The 25701-nt window shown below is 41.7% G+C and overlaps 1 pseudogene; it reads right to left on the bottom strand.

Annotated features, from left to right (window-relative positions):
• Window positions 1-25388, bottom strand: part of LOC139706173 (melanoma inhibitory activity protein 2-like) — a 36534-nt pseudogene extending 11146 nt beyond the window's left edge.
• Window positions 25389-25701: the final 313 nt, after the last annotated feature.

Here is a 25701-nt window from a genome sequence, read left to right as displayed (position 1 = left end):
CTTTATGATGTGGGAAAGGGCAATAATAAAATAGATATTGAAAAAAGCTTTTTTTGAGCTGATTTTTTGGGTACTAAAAATGTAAAAGTTTGATCAGGTGTAACTATTGCTGCGTACCATTATTTGACCCATCAGTGAATATATTTGGAGCATTCATGATAGGTGTTTTTCTTGTCATTTTTGGAAAAATTACAGGATGCGATGACCAAAAAGACAATAAAGGATTAGATGGTAAGTAGTTATCAAATGAAACATTAGATTTGCACATGATTATTGCCAAAGTATTTAACTCATTAGCTAACTCATCAATTTGATCCATAGTATATGGAGTAATAATTTTATTAGGAGAAATTCCAAACACTCCTTTTGCTGCTTTTATTCCTTTGAGTATTAATTGTCTACAGCCTCAGGATACCTAGTAAGAATAGTGTTAGGAGAATAAGATAAATGTATCCATAATAATGGACCCTCTTGCCAAAATACTCCTGTAGGAATATTTTTTTGTTGGTAGTACAATAAATAATAAAGGGAAATATATCAATTCTATCCAAATGCATATTTTCCATATATGTTTCAATGATTTTTAATGCATTTCTTGCTTCAGGCATTAACATTTAGGGTGAATTTGGATCTGATGGACCTTTTATGATATCAAATAAAGGTCCCATCTCTCCTGTTGGTATGCCTAGATAAGGCCTTATCCAATTTATGTCTCCTAATAACTTTTGAAAGTCGTTAAGTGATTTGAGTTGATCTACTCGTATTTGAATTTTTGGTGGACAGACCATGGTTGAGGATAATAGAACTCCTAAATAATCAATTGGAAAATTTAATTGTACTTTATCTATTGCTATCTCTAGATTATAATTTTAATATGTTTGTAAGTGTGGCATAACATTCTAGCAATGTGTTTCTATCTTTGTGTGCTAATAATACATCATCCATATAGTGAAATATTTGTAGTTCAGGATTTTGATTTCTAAGTGGCTAGATTACTTTGTTAAGAAAAATTTGACACATAGTTGCGCTGTTAGCCATCCCTTGAGGGGGATGGAGTACTTTCCATTCATATCTCTGATCAGGACCTTCATGATTCAGTGCAGGGATAGTAAATGCAAAACGTGGACTATCCTCAGGATGAATTGGAATTGAAAAAAAATAACAATCTTTAATACCTATAACTAAAACATACCAGGTTTTTGGCAAAGCAGACAATTGTGGAATTCCCAATTGAGCATGTCCCATAATAACCATCTCATTATTAATGGCTCTTAAATCTTGCAATAATCTCCATTTACCAGACTTCTTTTTGATGACAAAAATGGGAGTATTATGGGGAGATACAGAAGGTTGTATATGTCCCTCCGCTAATTATTGTTTGACCAGGTCATGGGCTGCTTGTATCTTTTCTTTAGTCAGGAACTACTGGTCTTTCTGATTTCCAAGTAACTTTTATTGTCTCAGTGACCCCTCCTGAAAATCCAATCCATGTCTGCCTGTTCCTTGATCTATTTGTATTGGTGCTGCTATACCTTGGTCTTGTTCTCCTAATCTTTTTCCTTTCCTAAAACCTTGTCTAGCCATAATAGTGGACACCTTTGAATTGATGTTATTTGTTAATGTTAGTCCTAATTGATCTAGGCCATCTTGTCCCCATAAATTTACAGGAAGATGATCCAATACATATGGTTGTATAGTTCCTTCACATCCTTCAGGATCCTTCCAATCTAATACCCTTGCACTTCTATGGGGATTAGTCGCCACTCCTAGGCCTCGAAGCATTTGGGTGGCTTGTTGTAATGGCCAATTTTGGCCATTCTTGATGAGAGATGATGCTAAGGTTTGCACGTGTATCCAGTAGCCCATTAAATTCATGTCCTTGAATATTTAGTTTTAGCATGGGGCGAGAATCTAAATTTAAAGAAAGCATAGCCCAATCTACACCTGTGGAGCCTAATCCCCTGGAACCTCTTTCTACAGTACAATTGGAAAATTTATCATGTAGGCTTGGTATTATTAGTAATTTAGCTATTCTTTCTCCTGATGAAATTACTGATATACCCTTTGGAGAACTGGCTATAATTTTAATTTCACCTTCATAATCAGGATCAATTTCCCCAGGGCTTATCATAAGTCCTTTTAGAGTAGAAGAACTGCATCCCAATAATAAGCCTACTGTTCCTTTGGGAAGAGGTCCTTTTACCCCTGTGGGAATGATTTGAACTCCCATCCCTGGAGTTAGTACTGTTCTGGCAGAGGCGCAGATGTCCAATCATGTGCTTCCTCTGGTTTGTCCTAGTGAGGGATCTAATGGACAATGTGTCCTGGGCACTATCTGATGGGGTTGCTGGGTTCCTCCAGTGCCCCGTATATTTGTGGTCTTAGGCCCCGGAGCATTGGGCCCCCCTGTCCACTTTTTGGCAATGGAGCCCAATCCCTTTCTCCATGATATCGTGGATAAACACCTGGTCCTTGTCAGTTTTTTGATAACGGAGTACCCTCTATGGTGGTTTGAGAATGGCACCTTTGTTGAGAATGATTTGCCTGTAAGTACACAGGGCTATTTCTGATTCTGTTCTGTTCCACTGCTCTGCATGTCTGTTTTGAAAGGGGTGAATTCAAATGGTCAACAAATTATGAAGAAGAAAAAACAGCACTCAACTTATTTAGCCATCATGGCAATAAGAAGTAAAATATACTATCTCAACCCAGATAGAATTGCTATTACCAAAAAGAAAACAAATTCTGGCAAGGATATGAGTGAGAGGAAACTCTCAAACATTATTGATGTGAATGTAAACTAATACTGCCATATGGAGAACAGATGGAGCTTCCTCAAGAAACTAAAAGCTGATCTACTATATGATGCACTTCTGGGTATATCTCCAAAGGAAATGAGAAACCTGCCACCTGTATTCATGGCTGCACTGTTCACAATAGCTGATATGGAATAAACCCAGATGCCCATTAGTAGAGGAATGGATAAAGACACTGTACTATATACACACAGTTGTATATAATGAAATATTATTCAGCCATAGAATAATGACATTCTAGGGCTAGGCTTGTGGCTCAGTGGTAGAGAATTCACCTTGGGTTTGATGCTCAGCATGACATAAAAGTAAATAAGTGAAATAAAGGTATTGTGTCCAACTAAAACTAAAAAAATATTTAAAAAATTTTAAAAAGAACGACATTCTATCATTTACAGAAAATGTGTGGAATTGAAGGATATTATATTCAGAGAATTAAGTCAAATTCTTCATGTTCTTATATGTATGTCTTTTTAAAAGTCAATCTTAATGTATAACAGTGATTACTAGAGGCTGGGAAGTGTTGAGGGGGTGGGTAATGGGAGGTTAGATAATGTGTACTAATACTGAGTTAGAAGTAATAAGTTCTGGTACTCTACAAAAGAGTCGGGGGACAATTCTTTGCAATAACTTATTTTGTTTTATGTCTAACCAGAGAAGAGCTCAAAGGCCCCAATTATGAGGAATGAGAGGAACATAAATACTAATTGTCCTGAATTGATCAGTACACAATGCACACATGTATTGAAATATTACACTGTAGCACATAAGTATGTAAGATTATTGTGTTAATTTAAAGTTTGAAATGTTTGAGGTGAAAATGTTAACTACCCTGGTTTGAACATTATTATATTATATATATATAAGCATCAGATTATCACCCAGTAGTACCCATAAATTTGTAAAATTAAAATAATACTGTTTTTAAATGATGATGCTGGAAATTATCAAGAATACAAGCAACAATAAATGTTGGCAAGGATGCAGGGAAAAATGGTACACTCATACATTCCTGGTGGGGCTGCAAATTGGTGCAACCACTATAAAAAGCAGTATGGATATTCCTCAGAAAACTTGGAATAGAACCACCTTTTGACCCAGCTATCACAATTCTCAGTTTATACCCAAAAGACTTAAAATCATAATACTACAGTGATGCAGCCACATCAATGTATATAATAGCACAATTTCTAATAATCTATGGAACCCAACTAGGTGCGGTTAAATGGATTAATGGATAAAGAAAATGTGGTACAGCGACATAGTGGAATACTACTCAGATTAATGAAGAAGTAAATTATGGTATTTCCGGGTAAATGGATGGAACTAGGGAATATCATGCTAAGCAAAATAAGCCAATCACAAAAAAAAAAAAAAAGGGTTGAATGTTTTCTCTGATATGTGGATGCTAATTCAAAATAAGGGGCTAGGGAAGAAAAGAAGTACTTTGGATTAGGCAGGGGGAGAAAAAAGGGGATCCGGTGTAGGGGCAATAAGGAGAGTAGAATGAATCAGACTTTATAACCCTATGTGCATATATGATTCCATGACTAGTATAACCCTATATCAGGTACAACCAGAAGAATGAAAAGTTATAAACCATGTGTTCTACTGTCATGTATAATTAATTAGAACAAATTAATTTTTTTAAAAGTTGATAGTGTATAGTGGTAGCTAATGTGTCTCTCAGCCCCATAATCCCAGTTTGAGCTGTAGAGGGCATCTCTTTTGACTCTTCAAATTTGAAGGGGAAAAATACTTTTCCAGCTTCTTTACTTTTTTAAAAGGGAGAAATGAATAGCCAAAAAAATCAGCAGTTTGGGGGGACATGTTTGAGGGAGTTAAATCTGTATAATTTTATCCAGTATTGTAAAGGGAACAATCAGAATACAATTTCCATTTAGAGCAGAAAAAAAATGGAATGGAGGATCATGCTCTTATTTTTAAATCCCATGATGCTGATACAAAGTTTAGCCTGGCTGCCATCCATTTAGATCCTTAGGAATGGTAACAGAAGTCCCATTGCAGAGCAAACCCTCTTCCCATAAGAGCACTGTTCTGGGGCAAGTTGAAGTTCAAGAAGAACCTTTCTTCTGGAGCAAGAAAAAGAATGTAATCTGTCCATGCCACGCAGACCAACTCCAGAGAATGGGGTTCCCTGCCAATCAGAAGGCTGCAGTGCACACACTAGAAAGTTCCATTCTGCCCTCACCTTTTCCCTGGTGCAGGTATTTGTCACCTATTGCTGGGACTTTCCCAACCCTACCTACTAGAGTGCAGACCTCAACTCTCCTACATTTATGGAAAATTCTGGTTCTTCTTTGTCAATGGCTTTCCACCCACAACTAATTCCACTTTAGATCACTCTGAACCATATCCCACTGCCAGGAACACTTCATCTTTGGAAACCATGAGTTTTTTTTTGTCTTTCAAATTGAAAAAATAACACAGTGACTCTGCATCTTTTCAGAGCACATGTAGACTTAACCCTGCTGTGTATTTCAGGAATTTATCTATAATTACATGGAAAAATAATTAATTCATTCATTAACTAAAAGTGTAACAGAGTGAATGACCTTAGCAATTATGTATGTTATTATCATATATCTCTCATAAAATATAAATATCCTTTATATATGTATGTTCTCCATCCTTGTGTAACTCAAAAAACAGCTCAAATAAGGCTTATCATATTGAGTGCTAACATCTGAGTAGGTGGTAACATACAGGGGCCATATCAGATATACAAAAAACAGAGTTCCCCACTCCATCTATTCACCAAGTTACAGCAGGCACTATTACTCATGGATTCTGTATCTGTAAATTATTTGTAACCCAAAAAGCAACAACCTGAGATATTTTTTGGTCATTGGTGGAGATGTACACTGCAGTGAAAATTTTGAGTCACTTGTCCCACACATACATCCCCAGCTGAGGTGGTCCATGGGGATGGACACTCTGCCTTCTTCTTTCAGCTCTTGCAGAGAAGACCAGAGCAGGGAAAGGCAGTGCAGCACGGATCAGGAGGCTCATTCCATTAGGACAGGGTTTTTGAATCCTGACTCTGGCACATGGTAGTAGGCAGCATCAAACAATTCACTTAATACTTCTGAATTGTCTCCTGGGTAAAGAAAACAGATTGTAACAGAATAAGCTGTTTCTAGGATTGAGATTAAAGCCTATGAGATGGGTGTGTGTACTCTCTACACAATGGTTCAGAGAACAAATAATTATCTTCATTTTCTATTTGGGAGAGCAGCAGGAATTTCATCTGTATTTCCCAAGCTCTGTGTTTGCCAAACCATTGACCCATCGGTTTGAAATGGGAGATTGTGCATTAAACTTCTTCCTTATGACACTTTCTACAACTTTAGTAGTGTGCCACTAGGATAGAGGGAAAGAACACTACAGAATCAGGTAGTATGTTTCTCACAAAATTTACAGAATATATTGAATTTTCATATCAAGACAGCCAAAAAAAAAAAAAAAAAAAAAACAAAAACTTACTCAATTGAAATCTGAACACATTTTCTGTATTACTGTTTAGCAAAGTTTAATCTAAGGTACAATAGATCCCAAACTATTTATTTTACCTTGAATTTTTGCCAAATAATAAAAAAACAAATAATAATGGCTATCATGTATTTTTATTACATAACAATTTTTTTCAAAGGTTTACTTAGAATCATAAAAATTACACTCTCCAAATATTCTGTATATTAGGTGTTGTGTCCTGATGTTATGGATGGGAAAACTGAGGCTCAGGTTAGGCTGCTTCTCCAGTGATCACAGCTGGGAGACGCAGACTGTGTGTTCACACTGGGGCTCTGTGTCAGAGGCCTCCTTGGTGCAATGCTTTGTCACCTTGGTGCAGCCCACACAAGGAAGACATGGCCTTGGCTTTAGAGGACCATAGGCTGATGTGGAAAGGTGAATGCACACATGGGGACCTTTGAACAACTTTGCTGAGATATAATTTATAAATAATGTATAATTAATATGATGCATATATTTAAAGGGTACAGGTCTTTGAATTTGACACTGTGTATATCTATGAAACCACCCTATACTGAGAACATTTCTGTCACCCTGAATAGTTCTTTTCCATCCATCACTCCCTGAGTTCCTGGCTCCAAGTAACTGTTGATGAGATTTTTTTTTACTGTAGAGTGCTTTGCATTCTGTAGAATTTTATCTAGATAGAATCACATGTGCACTCTCTGAGCTTAGGAGATGCCCAGGTCTTGCTGGCTACATTCAGTCCATCCAAAAAAGGGGCTGCTGCTTACCTTAATTTGAGATGCCCATGACATCTCCTGCTGAAAGAGACTCTCTATCCCTCATCCCTCACTGCTGAACCACCTCTATAGAGGAAAAAAAGTGGACAAAAAAGCCAGTCTTTTTTTCCTAAAGAAATACCTGCCTGAATGAATACCTACCTTTTTAGACAAGCACTACCAAAATGGTGCCCCTTATCAAGACTATGCCAGCAACCAAAGCCCAAGGTTATGATTTTGGTACAAACCTTATCATGTGCTTATCTATGAGATATCTTCATTTAAGCACATTATCCATTCACAGGGAAGACTTAAAATGTAGCACCAACACTTACAGGTTTTTATAAGAGTCCTATGCTTCACATGCCTGGAAGGACAGAGTGTCCACCTGATGAGCCCAGAAGCACATAGTGTTGCCATAATCCTGCACAGTTGTAACCAGGGCACAGGGCTTCTGGGGAGTATCTCTGGAGCATAGGTGCCATGTGCCACATGCACAGGTGTTGGGGCCATGAGCTTAAGTCTTCATGGTGGGTTTATAAATCATTCATATAAAATACAAATATTTTGCAGGGTTAGCATAGTCTCAGAAGTAGAGGAATACTGAAGGATAGAATTATGTGTGTTTTTCAAACTTGTTTGAAGCTACTTTTAGTGGGGAGGTATTAGGGATTGAACCCAGGAGTGCTCAACCACATCCCCACACATAATTTTTTTTTTAATTTTTTTATTCTGAGACAAGGTCTTCTAAGTTGCTAAGGCTACCTTTGAATTTGTGATCCTCCTGCCTCAGTTTCCCAAGCCACTGGGTTTACAGATGTGTACCACCACAATGAAAACATTTTTAAAGAAGATAAAGTTTTGCAAAAAGAATAGTGTAAATATGTAAATGGTGTGAACTGTAAGTTACCTTGTAAAAATCAGAAGCTAAGAATTTTTATCTCTGAGATTTTAGGAAAAGGAGAAAAGTTGCCTCCCACCACCTACTACAATTCATAGAAAGGTCTATGCTGAACGCTTGGAAGAGAAAAGACTTATTTTCTGCTGCCAAGAGAAGTCTGGACACCCATTATCACATGGTGAAGATTTTGGGGAGGTCTAGGAAACCAGCACCCAACCAGGGTCAGAGAGGAAAGCCTGTTCTTGGGCAGGACTTGGTGGCCCAGTTAGTCACCAGAATCCACCCCTTGATTGACTCTTTCCTTTTAGCATGGCAATTGCTGGCTGAATCCTGGCTACAATTCTGGTTTGGGCTGGCCTGAGAAGTAGCCCCCGGGGGTGAAATTACAGGCATTCTTACTGTAAAGAATTTGCATGCCTCCTACCATCCCTTGAGATACAGCCCCCAAATCACCTTCTCCAGGAAGTCACTACTGCCTGTCAGCCATGAACCTTCTGTCCCCATATCAGTTGGCACACAGCTTTAGAGGAGGATTTCTAAATTGTGACCATTGAGGCTAAGGGTCAGGCCTTAATCATCTGTGCACCTCTAGCACCTGACATCGCAATATGTGTTTGTAAAGTAACAAAAATAATGGAGATTTAAGTTCCTGTGAGGTTTGAGCCAATGGCTTCTCAGGCCAAGTCTCCCAAAGTTCGGTTATCTGTGTGGCATAGTCACAGGCTCTGCCATGTCTTTTCTTCATAAACAACTTTCATTTCCCACTGGGAAAGACAGCCCAGTGGAACTTTGAATGCTTTCAAATGAGAGCAGGAGGAACTCTACTGGTGACCCATACCCTCAATCTCTCCATCTCTCCAACAATCCTGGTAGGAAGTCACTTACTGTAGGTTCATAATTTTCACAGACATGACCTGTTCCTGTCCCTCTAGGTCACAGTTTGGGAATGACCAGTAACGGCTCAGTTCTTCCCATGCAGCTCAGCCCCTAGTAAAATGCATTCATGAGGAATGGGCTCCTTGCACTAAATACATAATTTCTTGAGGTACATTACAAACATTCTGATAGCTATTTGTTTTAAGTCCCACCAAGTCTCATGTTATGTACCAGAAGGGCACACATGCCATGCTTGAAGAAACTCTGAAGCAATATCTATTGATTGATTTGCAAGGCCAGAATTTGAATTTTGGACTGCTTAGCAGAGACTTCAAGTACTAGGCGGTGGAAGAGCACTGCTTAACCCATTGTCCTACCAGAAGGCAATGAGAATGACCAAGGCTGTGCCCTCTGAGGAGTAGCAAGAACCCCACACAGGATGGGAGAGAGGCCCTAATTACAGAACCTAAATAAACAAACAAGCCAACAACAACAAAAGCATGGAGTATGGCTCAGTGAAGTGTATCACCCCAAATAGCAAGTTACAGAAAAAAAGGGGGAAAAATAATTATCAACCTGGGAAGACTCACACAGGTGTCTCCTATGTTGGTCTAAATAAGTAAGCGAGGTCTGCACACAGGCTGCTTCCTCATTACAGATGATTGACACCAAAATCACGGTAGCCAAGAACCACCCAAGCAGCATTTTCCCCACTGTGTTGTCTGTAGGCCAAGCTTTGCTCTCCCTTGCATTGCCAAACACTGCTCCCCTCCCCTCAAACAGCTCTGAACACATCCTTTTTCCATATGGTCCAAAGGGGGTGAGAAGGCATGAGAGTCTCAGGAACATCTGTCACAGAGCCTCACTCATGTGACCTGGTTATAAGCTCATGAGACCAAAGTTATAATTTTGGGGGGGCAAAAGTTGCCCCCAAAGCCAGGCATGACATTCCATAGTGCTGTTCCCTGTTTATGGCACACACTTCAGGGAGGAAAACTTTCCTTCACCTGGGGAGGGTTCTCCTGGGAGATGTCCTGTCACAACATGGGTTCCTGTCAAGATGAAAACCATGCTTCATGATCACTTGACCGGACATTTGCTTAGTAATTTAGACACACTGTCTTTTCACAGAATGATGTGGGACACGGGGCTGCAAATTTTCAAATGCCAATAATAAATACAGCAAATAAATATCATAATGTCAACCAGAGATAAATGGTATGAAAGACAATAAGGAGATGGCATAGAGAGAGACTGGGTGGGACTGGGTGGAGGTGTAGGAAAGTGTGGACCATGAGGATGGAAAGGTCCTCTTCACCCTGAATCCACTCAGCTTCATTGCCCTGTTTCTTGCTGGCCTGAACCATTCCTGGGTCCTTATTGGAGAAATAGAAGGGTATTCTTCAGGAGCCTTTTCCTACCTCTGACCATCCCTCACCCTATTGCCAAAATCACCTTTATTTTCAGTTTACTTTCTAAAATTCTCACTTAATAAAATAACATCCTCTAGTGATGTCAGGATAGAAGCTGGAATGTCCATCACAACCAAGCTGCTGCCTTCCTCCCAGGCTCTCTGTGATCTTATGCCCTACTGTTCTGCATCTCTGCCTTTGCCAGCTTATCCTGCCAGGAGGTCCTGTGTGTTCTTGGACTACCTGGTGAACTGTTCAGTCACCAACAAGAACAAAGCTCCCAACAGAGGGCTCACAGCTCCTTGCTAAGCTTGCTTTTCTTCCACAAATGAATTCTGAGGGAAGCCACTGGTAACTTAGAATATCTCCTGCACTTCCTGATATCCCAGACCCAAGAGTTAGGTCTGGAAACACACTTGAATTTTTAACTTCTAAAGTAGAAAACTTTTCAGAGTGGCTCTTGTCTTATTCATCTACCTAGAAACTCTATCCCCTTTCTATGTCCTAAGATTCTGCTTGCCAGATAAACATGTAACCCAGGCATGCCCAATCAGCTCCCTGAGCATGCCCACACTACTTTCCCCCAACCCCCACCCCAGCCAAGTTCCCACCACCAGCCCCAGCACAAAGTTGAGGAGTTGGAGTATTCTCAACTGTCCAGGAGATTTCCTCAAAAGTGTTTGAACAGGAGGGTAAAAGATTCTTCTCTTCTCTTTTTACAATGATACATAGATATGACATGAGACTAAAACAGCTGTGATCCTGAAAGTTGGTGAAAGTTGAAGAAAGTTGGTGCATGGTTACAAGAACAGAAAGTATAGTGAACAGATCCATTCTCTGGCTGCTGCCATCACCAAGACCCCATGCCTCCCACTATCTGCTATGTCACCATCACACCCCTCTACTGGGGGAACTCAGTAGTTGGACCTTGCCACTCAGAGCCACAGTCCTGATTAACACATCTTTGCCTCAGCCTCCAGAGATACAGAGCTCAGCCCCTTCACTGGGGACAGTGTCCAGGCCAACCCCACCACACACCCAGCCCCACCCCACAACCCACCCAGCTTACCAAGGCAAAGTGCACATCTCAAAAGAAGCATTTTTACCAACAATAAAAAAAAAAATTTAAAAAAGAAGCATTTTTTGTGGGATTCTCCTATATTGTTTTGTTTCTATTCTTATAGATGTGCCAGTTCCATCTGTGAGGACTCTTCTCAAGCTCCATACCCATCTGCCCTGACTCAAATAAGACTCCATAAAGAATCCATTCTTAGGCAGGCTGCAGGTGTGCACCAGTTGGTTTGCCCTAGAAGGGCTTCCTTCGGCCAGGACACCAGGGCTGTGCTGTGCTGTGCCATTAGCCACCTCTGCTGCTTGATGGGCCTGGGCCAGGAACTGTTGTGGATTGGGGATGGTCATCAATTTCTTAATGATCCACATTTTGAATTTCAGGGATCAGGTGTCACCTCCAATTTCATCCTCATGGTCTCCTCAAGAGCAGTGGCTTTCTGGATGTCACACAGCTGTGCAGCCTGCACACTCTCCCCACCTTCAAGAGACCAGTGGCCTGGGCTTCACACAGGACTGCAGTCTGTTTACTCAGTGCTGCTGACGTCTCTCCAGACTGCAGTTTCCTTTTAGGGCTCTGATTCATCATAACACCCTTCATCAAAATGTCCTCCAGCCTCACTGTGCCCTCCCACACCCTGCACCCCAGACATCCCACTCCCAAATCAGAATCCTCCAGATTCCCTAAATCTTCCTCAAATTCTGCAGATCACATCTATGTTGGAAGCACATCATCAGTGAAGTGCAGATTCTGGAGTAACATAACCTGGGCTCCAGCTTCCTGGGCCTTCCTTCACACATGTGTGGGCCTGGGCAGTTTACCTCTAGGAACATTAGTCTCTTCATCTCTGCAGTTTAGGTGAGAAATAGAAAGTCCAGCATTATAAAAATGCAACCTTTAGTCTTAAATGCAAAATTAATGTAAATCAGCCAAAAAGAAAACCAAACAACTGGTTACCAGCAGTTAACACCTGAGTGAGGAAAAAAGACAAACTTGACACACAGGAGGTGAGGGAAAAGGGCCCACCCTGACCAACAGAGAAAAACTCTTACAGGACAGACCAATCCCAGAAAGGCTCTCCTGCCCAGGAAAACAAAGGGAGATGGAGAAACTCCAGGTATATCCCTTTAAATAACCAATAGGCGAGAGTAAAACCTGGGTGACATTCAGGAAGACTGTGCACCCCATAGTTCTCAGGCAATGAGGAGCTGGGGAGAGACCTTGCACCTCTAGAGGATAAAATGCTGATTTTAATAGTACGGGGTGTGCCTGTGTCCTCAGAAACCCAGGCTTGCAGGGTTGTCAGTAAAGCCTGGTTTTTTTGTGATTCTTTGCAACTCTTAGTCCATTCTTTGGGTTAGGACAGGAGAACACATTTCTCACAGAGGTAAGATTCCTGTTATCCAAAGGGGTTACTGTGACCTCTACTTGAAATAGCAAGTTTTCAGTGTGTGCTTTTTGTCTCTGGCTACATGAACTCAGAACTCTGCTGGCAAGAAGGTCATTATCAGATGGAGTCCTTTGACCTTGGACCTCCAGAACCATGAGGCAAAATTAAGAGTAGGGAGAGAACAGCCCACCCAAAAGATCAGCAGCTAGACCAGACCCAGGGCACATTCAGTGTGAAGTCAAGGAGCACCAAAGAAAGCAGCCTGAGAGCCTTGCTCAGAGGCAAGACCCTGCAGTGTGCTTGCTTCATTTGGGGATAACTGACTTCCCCATGTGGTGACATCCCTGTAAGATGTGGATTCTACAGCCAGGCTACGTGAGGTTCAGGCACAGTGAGCACATGTAAAATGCATGGGTGCCCAGTAGCTCCAAGGCTTTACAGAGTCCAACTCTGAGGCTCAATTAAAATGATCAACATCTGTAGCAAGTAGAGAGGTGAAAATTAAAACCACACTGAGATTCATCTCACTCCTGTCAAAATGGCAATTATCAAAAACAGAAGTAATTAATGTTGGCAAGGATGTGGGAAAATGTTACATTCATACACTGCTGGTGGAACTGCAAACTGGTGCAACCACTCTGGAAAGCAGTATGGAGATTCCTTGCAAAATTTCGAATGGAACCCTCATTTGACCTAGCTATTCCACTCCTTGATCTATATCTAAAGGGCTTAAAATCAGCATATTACAGTGATGCTGCCACATCAATGTTTACATTACATTACATCAGCTCAATTCACAATAGTTAAGCTATGGAACAAACCTTGGTGTTTATCAATGGATAAATGGATAAAAAAAATGTGGTACATATACATCATGTACTATTACTTAGCCATAAAAAAGAATGAAATTATGGCATATGCCAGTAAATGGATAGAAGTGGAGACTACCATGCTAAGTGAAATAAACCAATCTTAAAAAACTAAAGGTTGAAAAGTTTTCTCTGATATGTAGAAGGTAAACCACTTTAAAGGGCAAAGAGGGTAAATGTCAGAGGATTAGAAAGAGGAGAATGGAGGTAAGGGAGGGGGCACAGTAAAAGGAAAGACAGTGGAATGGATGTAACATAATTTTTCTGTATTCATATATGAACATAACACAGTGAACCCCACCACCATGCACAAGAATGGGGTCCAAACTAGAATAAGATACACTCCATGCTTGTATAATTATGCAAAATGGATTCTGTTATGTTTAATTTAAGAGAATTCTTTTAAAAGAGCAGCCTTACTAGGATCCCGCTAAAGCAAAGGCTGTGCAGATTTAGACCAGCGTCCCCTGACTACACAGCCTCACCTCTTCCTCAGCAGTGCTGTCCTCTTGTGGCCCCAGTGATCATCCAGAGGCTGCACTAGGCATCTATTCATAGAGCACCTGCTTGGTGCCAGGCTCAGTGACCAGGTGCACTGAGCAGACAGATGAACCAATCCCCACCCAGTTGGAGGGCTGTGGGGTGGAGCTGCGCAGCCTGTCCACCACGCCCTGTAAGAATGGGGCCTCACAGCAGCACTGTACATGAGAGAGAGCTGAGCAGGGAGCACTGTGTCTCAGGAGAGGGCCACACCAAACTCCTGCTGCATGTTCCCTTTGGCACATCCACAGTGCCATTCACACAGTGCTTGCTCCCCAGGTGACAGGGGAGGAGCTGGAACAGGGTGTGACAGCTGGACATGTCTGTTGCCCTCAGGAGCTCAGGAGCTCATCAGCTCACCAAAGAACCTGCTCACAGAGCGTTTCCTTCTCAGTGTTGTTAAATAACCAAAGACAGTTCTGGTGCAGCTTCTCCACCCTTCTATGGAATTAGGGGACAAACAAGCAAAAATTTAACTTAAATTTAAAAATTAAAACATGATCCCAAAAGAGGTGGTCCACAGTGCTGTCATCTCCCACTTTGTGAACAAAAACAATTTCAAAATACTTCAAAACTCTTTTTCTCTATAACCCCACATAGAATAAAGGACAAAAACCATGCAGTCATCTCAACAGACACACAAACAAACAGACAAGCAGGAATGGAAGGGAAATTTCTCAAACTCAATGAAAGTCACTTAAAGAGCAACAGAAACAGCTAGAGTTAAACATACTAGAGCAAGGTAAATGCCCTCTCCCCAGGGCCAAGCATAGGGAGGACACTCATGACACTTGGTCAAGGCTTTGTTAGCAATTCTTTACTGGCAAACCTAGAAGGGTGATTATGCAAGACAATGAAAGCCATCCAGACAAGAAAGGGAAAAATAAAACTCTGTTTTTACAGAGAGCAAGAATGCCAGGATATTCACAATGGAAAGAATCATCTTCAGTAATGTTGCTGAGACACCTAGAAAATCCATGCTAAACAATGACTATAAACCCTTACTTCCCATATAGGAACAGTAACTCAATAAATGAATCACAGACCTAAATATACCAGCTGAACTAAAAAATAAAATAAAATAAAAAGTATATGAGAAAAATCTTGTGAATGTGGACTAGGCAATTATTTCTTAGGTTCTACAGAAGAAGCTTAATCCATAAAAGAAAAAAAAAACATTTTATCTCATCAAGTGAAAATTTTTTTCTCTTCAAAAGATGAAAGTGCATGAAAGGTCAAAATCTGGGATAAAGTCTCTCAAATCACACCAGATAAGCTCAATCACAACAATTTTAAAAATTTAGAGGCAAAAAGTTTGAGGATCACTTTACCAAATACCTCTGGGTGTCAAATAGCACATGGGAGGAAGCTTGATCACATTAATCATTTCAGAAATGCAAAATAAAACCAATGTGGCACACTCTCTGAACCCATCAGAATAGCTACAATCAATAGAACGATGAAACCAAGCACTGACACAACTGTGAAGGCAATGGGACTCTCAGACACCAAAGACAGGGATATAAATGTCACACCCACTTCATGAAACAATTTAACAGTTTCCTAAGGAGATCAACATGAGTTTAAGTGTATTCCTAGAGAAATTACGGCTTGAAATTTCAGAGAAAAGCTTGCATGAATGCTCCCAGTAGCATTAGCCCAATCAGGAACAACCCGAATGTCCAGCCACAGGGGGACAAACTAATATATTCACAAGGTGGAACACGACTTAGAAGTAAAAAAGGAATCATTGAGACACATACCAGCAAGGATAAATCTCAATTTAATCATAATGAGGGGAAAAAGAGAGAGAGAGAGATAAGAGGGGGGAATGAAGATAGAGATAGCAAGCATACTTTATTTTTTCATTTATATGAATCTCCAGAAAAGAAAAATTAAACTTCAGGCACAAAGAGCATATAAGTGGTTGCCAGGGACAAATGGAGAGGGGCAAAAGAGAATGGATCATAAAGAAGCATGAAGAGAAAGGGAACAAAATGCTGCCATTCGCATGGGATACCAACATGGCAGAGATCTGATGTCATCAGAAGGTGACGGAGGAGATAACTTCATCGATACCAGCGGCGACAGAAACAGTTGGTCTCCTGGTAAAGAAAGTGAGTCACAAACACCCGAGTCTCTCTCACTTTGTCATCAAGCCATAGGGGCAGAGCAGAGCTGCCACCTGCGCCCGGAACAGGCCCAACAACCCACTGGCATGGTAGTCACGTCACCCCAATTGGAGTAGGGGCAGAGCAGAGCCGCTGCCCGCACCCGGAACAGGCACAGTGACCCGCTGGCGTGGTAATCACATCACCCCAATTGGAGTAGGGGCCGAGCAGAGCCACCGCCCGCATCCGGAAGAGGCCCAGCGGCCCGCTGGCATGGTAGTCACGTCACCCCAATTGGAGTAGGGGCAGAGCAGAGCTGTCACCCGTGCCTGCAAGGTAGGCAGACCTGCGACCAACCAGCAGAGCAGGCCCAGTGGTCCGCGGGCGTGGTAGACACATCACACCAATTGGAGGAGGGGCAGAGCAGAGCCGCCACCCATGCCCGCAAGGTAGGCAGTCCTGCGACCGACCGGCAGAACAGGTTCAGCGGCCCATCAGTGTGGTAGACAGATCACCCCAATTGGAGGAGGAGCACAGCCACCACCCGCCCCTGCAAGGGAGACTTTTCAAGTATACAAGAGCAATATAAATATATAGGGGGAAAATTTCAATAAGACAACAGTTTCACCAAGCAGAAAGAAACTCGAGCTGTATGAAAAGACAAGGAAAGAAAGGACCACAAGCAATGCAGGTCAACTCAACTTTAGAAGAGGTAATAGCTGCAGCAGATGGAATGTCAGATAAAGAATTCAGGATATACATGCTTCAGATGATCTGGAGTCTCAAGGAAGACATTAGACAGCAAAATCAGACAATGAAAGATCACTTCGAGACATTGGATTCTGAAGATGGCGGCGAAGGGAGTGCATTACCCCTGTGTACCGCGTCACTGTGTGGGAGAATGGCGAGTTAGAAAGGCTAAAAGCTATCTTGTTAGGAATTTCCAGCAAAATTGGGGTGCTCCAAAACATAGAGGAAGGATTTCCATTGCACGAGGATCACCTACGGGGGCTCAAACGTGAGAGATTTGTACGCACGGAGGGTCACGCTGCTTATTCAGCAAATCGCCCCATGGCTAGAGTCTGCGACGCGCGCTGGGAAACGGGGATATAGCAACGCAGAGATACAGCGCTGCATTTTCTGCGGGCTTCTGCCAGCTGTGCAATCACCGTACTCAGTGCTGAATTCTGAGTTTGAGACGGGCGATGGAAGCGGTCCAATTCGGTTCTCCACACCATTCAGACCACAGAGGAAGCCAGCGGCCACCATCTTGGATAGCTGACGTCACCATCCCTGTTTTCGACTGATTGCAGCTCATTCAGCCATAGAACAGGTAATTTCAGGCTGCCATTCGCCTGCGGCTCACAGACAAATTACGCAGGCTCAGTGCTAAATAATCCGCAAAAACTGATTCTTGGAGCCTGCTCCTATCAGAACATACACCGAGCATGGAGCGGCCGAATTCCGGCTCCCAGAACTGCTCTGGCCCAGGGCTAAAGAACCAGCGGAAACTGCTTCTCGGTCCGGGTCCTGCTGAATACTGTGGAGGTAAATACCAACCGAGCCTTCATAGGCAGTGGCAACAGGACTGAGATGGGGCTTGTGAAGGCCGGTCAGGACTCACCCGTTGCTTTGGTCACCCGGCAAAGGGAACGAAATGCTGCCATTCGCATGGGATACCAACATGGCAGAGATCTGATGTCATCAGAAAGTGGCGTAGGAGAGAACTTCATCGATACCAGCGGCGACAGAAACAGTTGGTCTCCTGCTAAAGAAAGTGAGTCACAAACACCCAAGTCTCTCTCACTTTGTCATCAAGCCAGAGGGGCAGAGCAGAGCCGCCGGCCATGCCCGGAACAGACCCAGCGGCCCGCCGGCGTGACCCCAATTGGAGTAGGGGCAGAGCAGAGCCGCCACCTGCGCCCGCAAGGTAGGCAGACCTGGGACCGACCCGCAGAACAGGCTCAGCGGTCCGCGGACATGGTAGGAGGGGCAGGGCAGAGCCGCCACCCGCGCCTGCAAGGTAGGCAGACCTGCGACAGACCGGCGGATCAGGCCCAGTGGCCTGCCGGCGTGGTACACAAGTCACCACAATTGGAGTAGGGGCAGAGCAGAGCTGCCACACGCACCCGAAAGGTAGGCAGACCTGAGAACAACCGGTGGAACAGGCCCAGCAGCCGGCCGGGATGGTAGGCACATCACCCCAATTGGAGTAGGAGCAGAGCAGAGCCTTCGCCCGCGCCCGGAACAGGCCCAGTGGTCCGCGGGTGTGGTAGACAAGTCACACCAATTGGAGGAGGGGCAGAGCAGAGTCGCCGCCCGCGCCTGCAAGATAGGCAGACCTGCAACCGACCGGCAGATCAGGCATGGTGGCCTGCCAGAGTGGTACACACGTCACCACAATTGGAGTAGGGGCAGAGCAGAGCTTTCGCCCGCGCCCGGGACAGGCCCAGCGGCCCACTGGCGCAGTAGTCACATCACCCCAATTGGAGTAGGGGAAGAGCAGAGCCGCCGCCAGCGCCTGCAAGGTAGGCAGACCTGCGACCGACTGGCAGGACAGGCCCAGGGGTACGTGGGCGTGGTAGACACGTCACACCAATTGGAGGAGGGGAAGAGCAGAACCGCCGCCTGTGCCTGCAAGGTAGGCAGACAGCCGCCCAACCATGCAAGGGAGACTTCTCAACTATACAAGAGCAATATAAATATATAGGGGGAAAATTTTTCAAAAACACAACAGTTTCACCAAGCAGAAAGAAACGCAAACAATATGAAAAGACAAGGACAGAAAGGACCACAAGCAATGCAGGTCAACTCAACTTTAGAAGAGGTAACAGCTGCAGCAGATGGAATGTCAGATAAAGAATTCAGGATATACATGCTTCAGATGATCTGGAGTCTCAAGGAAGACATTAGACAGCAAAATCAGACAATGAAAGATCACTTCGACAATGAATTACACAAAAAAATCCAGGAAGCAAAAGATCAACTATACAGGGAGATAGAGGTTATAAAAAAAAAACAAACAGAAATCCTAGAAATGCAGGAAGCAATAAACCAACTTAAAAACTCAATTGAGAATACTACCAGCAGAGTAGAACACTTAGAAGATAGAACATCAGACAATGAAGACAAAGTATTTCAACTTGAAAAGAACATAGACAGCTCAGCAAGACTGTTAAGAAACCATGAGCAGAACATCCAAGAAATATGGGATAACATAAAGAGACCAAACTTAAGAGTCATTGGGATACAGCAAGGTATAGAGGTCCAAACCAAAGTAATGAGCAATCTATTCAATGAAATAATAGGAGAAAACTTCCCAGACTTGAAGAATGAGACAGAATCCCAAATCCTAGAAGCCTACAGGACGCCGAATGTGCAAAATCATAAGAGATCCACACCTAGACACATTATAATGAAGATGCCCAACATACAGAATAAGGAGAGAATTTTAAAAGCTACAAGAGAAAGGAAGCAGATTACATTTAGGGGTAAGCCAATCAGGATAACAGCTGATCTTTCAACACAGACTCTGAAAGCTAGAAGATCCTGGAATAACATATTTCAAACACTGAAAGAAAATGGGTTCCAACCAAGAATTGTGTTTCCAGCGAAATTAAGCTTCAGGATGGAAGCTGAAATTAAAATCTTCCATGATAAACAAAAGTTAAAAGAATGTGCAGCTAGAAAACCATCTCTTCAAAACATCCTCGGCAAAACATTACAGGAAGAGGAAATGGAAAATGACAATGAAAACCAACAGTGGGAGGTAGGACACTAAAGGGGGGAAAATAATCAAAGAGGAAAACAAACCATGTTTAGTAACATAAATAAACAAATATGGCTGGAAGAACAACCCATATCTCAATAATAACCCTAAATGTTAATGGCTTAAACTCACCAATTAAGAGACACAGGCTAGTAGAATGGATCACAAAACAAGACCCAACAATATGCTGCCTACAGGAGACGCATTTGATAGGAAAAAAACATACATAGGCTGAAGGTGAAAGGTTGGGAAAAACCATATCACTCATATGGACTTTGGAAACAAGCAGGAGTGTCCATACTCAAATCAAATAAAATAGATTTCAAGCCAAAGTTAATCAAAAGGGATAAAGAGGGACACTACATACTGCTCAAGGGAACCATACACCAACAAGACATAACAATCATAAATATATATGCCCCAAACAATGGTGCAGCTATGTTCATCAAACAAACTCTTCTCAAGTTCAAGAGTCTAATAGACCACCATACAATAATCATGGGAGGCTTCAACACACCTCTCTCTCCAATGGACAGATCTTCCAAATAAAAGTTGAATAAGGAAACTATAGAACTCAATAACACAATTAATAACCTAATTGACATATATAGAATATACCACCCAACATCAAGCAGTTACACTTTTTTCTCAGCAGCACATGGATCCTTCTCAAAAATAGATCATATATTATGTCACAGGGCAACTCTTAGACAATATAAAGGAGTAGAGATAATACCATGCATCTTATTTGATCATAATGGAATGAAACTGAAAATCAACAATAAAAGAAGGAAGGAAAAATCATGCAACACTTGGAGAATGAACAATAGGTTACTGAATGATCAATGGGTTATAGAAGACATCAAGGAGGAAATTAAAAAGTTCTTAGAGATAAATGAAAACACAGACACAACATATCGGAATCTATGGGACACATTGAAAGCAGTTCTAAGAGGAAAATTCATTGCTTGGAGTTCATTCCTTAAAAAAGGAAAAACCAACAAATAAATGATCTCATACTTCATCTCAAAATCCTAGAAAAAGAAGAGCAAAACAACAGCAAAAGAAGTAGAAGGCAAGAAATAATTAAAATCAGAGCCGAAATTAATGAAATTGAAACAAAAGAAACAATTGAAAAAATTGACAAAACTAAAAGTTGGTTCTTTGAAAAAATAAATAAAATCGACAGACCCTTAGCCATGCTAATGAAGAGAAGAAGAGAGAGAACTCAAATTACTAGCATACGGGATGAAAAAGGCAATATCACAACAGACACTTCAGAAATACAGAAGATAATCAGAAATTATTTTGAATCCTTATATTCCAATAAATTAGAAGATAGTGAAGGCATCAATAAATTACTTAAGTCATATGATCTGCCCAGACTGAGTCAGGAGGATATAGACAACCTAAACAGACCAATATCAATTGAGGAAATAGAAGAAACCATCAAAAGACTACCAACTAAGAAAAGCCCAGGACCGGATGGGTATACAGCAGAGTTTTACAAAACCTTTAAAAAGGAACTAATACCAATACTTTTCAAGCTACTTCAGGAAATAGAAAAAGAGGGAGAACTTCCAAATTAATTCCACGAGGCCAACATCACCCTGATACCTAAACCAGACAAAGACACTTCAAAGGAAGAAAACTACAGACCAATATCTCTAATGAACTTAGATGCAAAAATCCTCAATAAAATTCTGGTGAATCGGATACAAAAACATATCCAAAAAAATTGTGCACCATGATCAAGTAGGATTCATCCCTGGGATGCAAGGCTGGTTCAATATATGGAAATCAATAAATGTTATTCACCACATCAATAGACTTAAAAATAAGAACCATATGATCATCTCGATAGATGCAGAAAAAGCATTCTACAAAGTACAGCATCCCTTTATGTTCAAAACTCTAGAAAAACTAGGGATAACAGGAACATACCTCAATATTGTAAAAGCAATCTATGCTAAGCCTCAGGCTAGCATCATTCTGAATGGAGAAAAATTGAAGGCATTCCCTCTAAAATCTGGAAGAAGACAGGGATGCCCTCTCTCACCACTTCTGTTCAACATAGTTCTCGAAACACTGGCCAGAGCAATTAGACAGATGAAAGAAATTAAAGGCATCAAAATAGGAAAAGAAGAACTTAAATTATCACTATTTTCAGATGACATGATTCTATACCTAGCATACCCAAAAGGGTCTACAAAGAAACTATTAGAGCTAATAAATGAATTCAGCAAAGAGGCAGACTATAAAATCAACACGCATAAATCAAAGGCATTCCTGTATATCAGCGAGAAATCCTCTGAAATGGAAATGAGGACAACCACTCCATTCACAATATCCTCAAAAAAAAAAAAAACTTAGGAATCAACCTAAGAGGTGAAAGACTTATACAATGAAAACTACAGAACCCTAAAGAGAGAAATAGAAGAAGATCTTAGAAGATGGAAAAATATACCCTGCTCATGGATAGGCAGAACTATCATCATCAAAATGGCGATATTACCAAAAGTTCTCTATAGGTTTAATACAATGCCAATCAAAATCCCAATGGCCTTTATTGTAGAAATAGAGAAAGCAATCATGAAATTCATATTGAAAAGTAAAAGACCCAGAACAGCAAAAACAATGCTAAGCAGGAATTCTGAATCAGGCGGTATAGCGATACCAGACTTCAAACTATACTACAGAGCAATAATAACAAAAACAGCATAGTACTGGTACCAAAACAGGCGGGTGGACCAATGGTACAAAATAAATGACACAGAAACCAATCCACAAAACTACAACTATCTTATATTTGATAAAAGGGCTAAAAGCATGCAATGGAGGAAGGATAGCATCTTCAACAAATGGTGCTGGGAAAACTGGAAATCCATATGCAACAAAATGAAACTGAATCCCTTTCTCTCACCATGCACAAAAGTGAACTCAAAATGGATCAAGGAGCTTGATATCAAATCAGAGACACGGCATGTGATAGAAGAAAAAGTTGGCTACGATCTACATACTGTGGGGTTGGGCTCCAAATTCCTCAATAGGTCACCCATAGCACAAAAGTTAATAACTAGAATCAACAAATGGGACTTACTCAAACTAAAAAGTTTTTTCTCAGCAAAAGAAACAATAAGAGAGGTAAATAGGGAGCCTACATCCTGGGAACAAATCTTTACTCCTCACACTTCAGATAGAGCCCTAATATCCAGAGTATACAAAGAACTCAAAAAATTAGACAATAAGATAACAAATAACCCAATCAACAAATGGGCCAAGGACCTGAACAGACATTTCTCAGAGGAGGACATACAATCAATCAACAAGTACATGAAAAAATGCTCACCATCTCTAGCAGTCAGAGAAATGCAAATCAAAACCACCCTAAGATACCATCTCACTCCAGTAAGATTGGCAGCCACTATGAAGTCAAACAACAACAAGTGCTGGCGAGGATGTGGGGAAAAGGGTACACTTGTACATTGCTGGTGGGACTGCAAATTGGTGCAGCCAATTTGGAAAGCAGTATGGAGATTTCTTGGAAAGCTGGGAATGGAGCCACCATTTGACCCAGCTATTCCCCTTCTCGGTCTATTCCCTAAAGACCTAAAAAGAGCATGCTAAAGGGACACTGCTACATCGATGTTCATAGCAGCACAATTCATAATAGCAAGACTGTGGAACCAACCTAGATGCCCTTCAATAGACGAATGGATAAAAAAATGTGGCATTTATACACAGTGGAGTATTACTCTGCATTAAAAAATGACAAAATCATAGAATTTGCAGGGAAATGGATGGCATTAGAGCAGATTATGCTAAGTGAAGCTAGCCAATCCCTAAAAAACAAATGCCAAATGTCTTCTTTGATATAAGGAGAGTAACTAAGAACAGAGTAGGGACGAAGAGCATGAGAAGAAGATTAACATTAAACTGGGATGAGAGGTGGGAGGGAAAGTGAGAGAGAAGGGAAATTGCATGGAAATGGAAGGAGACCCTCAGGGTTATACAAAATTACATACAAGAGGAAGTGAGGGGAAAGGGAAAAATAATACAAGGGGGAGAAATGAATGACAGTAGAGGGGGTAGAGAGAGAAGATGGGAGGGGAGGGGAGGGGGGATAGCAGAGGATAGGAAAGCCAGCAGAATACAACAGACACTAGTATGGCCACATGTAAATCAATGGATGTGTAACTGATATGATTCTGCAATCTGTATACGGGGTAAAAATGGGAGTTCATAACCCACTTGAATCAAAGTGTGAAATATGATATATCAAGATCTATGTAATGTTTTGAACAACCAACAATAAAAAATTTTTAAAAAAAACCTTGGCATTTATCCTCTCCAATCTTGCCTAATCAGGATCAATTTCCAGTTTTTAAAATATTTATGCCTTCAGAATCTGTCTTTCAAAAGTCATACAATCTCAGGTCGAAGAAGCTAATTTGTGCATTGCCATAATTTGTATCTTCCCTAATTCCCTATTTCTTGACATCACAATCCCAGACCCAGGCCACTGAACATGTAGTGCATGAATATCTTTGATGACCCAGCAAACTCCTCCTGGGAACCCTGTGGTGTTTCCTATGCTGTGAAGGAGCAACTTAGCAATAGCCCCACAGATGGAGGGGGCTCTCCTAAGGGTACTAATGACTATTCAATGTCTGGTGCTGTCCCTGGTATGAGGCTGAGGCCAGCACAGGGCTCTGTGGACATCTCCATCCATCTTGGAGTCATGGCAAAAATTACCTTGAACATTAAGAGTGAAGACACAGCTTGTGCATCACTGCTGTTTAACTAACTTTGGACCACTGACATAGACATCAAGGACAGCTGCAGGACCTGACTGACTGTAGGGCTGAGCTTGATGATCTCTGGGCTCCATTTCATTCCTGGAAGAGTCGACAATCATTTGCTAAAGAACTCTGCTTTTTCATGAGGCGGCAACAATTAATAGGCAAAACCCATCTGCTTCCAAACTATATCTATCAGGATAGGCCAAGGATATTTTTAGCAGGATCCATGAACTTGTACTTGAACTGGCCACCCGCAAATGGAGCTCTCCAGGCAGAATAACAAGGATCCTGTGTGGAGCTCCACAGGAGGCTCTCAGGAGGGGACTGAAGGCTTAGGAAAATGACTTAGAGGGAATCACTTACCTGAATCATCCACGATGGCATAAGCACACAGAGCCAGATCTGCTCCTGCTTTTTGGAAGGCAGGGGAAGGTAAGGACTGTGGATGGCCAAAAGCATCCAGGAGCACTGCATGGTCCATTTTTTTATCCATGAACATGATGTCCTGCAAGCACTTGGTCTCCTTGAGCTGAGAAGGTAAGGCCTGGGCTTGTTCCATCACCAGGTGCCCCAGGAAGGGCTGTGTGTACAGGTCTTAAGCTAGTCCAGACTTCTTCTCAGAGAGAATTAGTGTTCCAAGCCCAGGAAACAACCAATACCAAATGTGAGTTTTCTATAGACTCATTTTTTTTTACTAGATCTCACAAATACACCATTTCTTCCTTACTAAACTGCCTGTAGACCAAGACACAGCATCCCACATCACACTGTGTAGAAATAAAACCTTCCCAGACCCTTTCTATGTTGGAAACTCATGAAGGCCTTACTGTTTGCCATGAAGTTCTTTAGACTGAACTGTTTCCCTAACTGTC

This window comes from Marmota flaviventris, chromosome 6 (genome assembly GCF_047511675.1).
Source record: "Marmota flaviventris isolate mMarFla1 chromosome 6, mMarFla1.hap1, whole genome shotgun sequence".
Classification (NCBI taxonomy): Eukaryota; Metazoa; Chordata; class Mammalia; order Rodentia; family Sciuridae; genus Marmota; species Marmota flaviventris.
The sequence above is the reverse complement of the archived record's forward strand: the minus strand, read 5'-3'. Positions and strand labels throughout refer to the sequence as shown.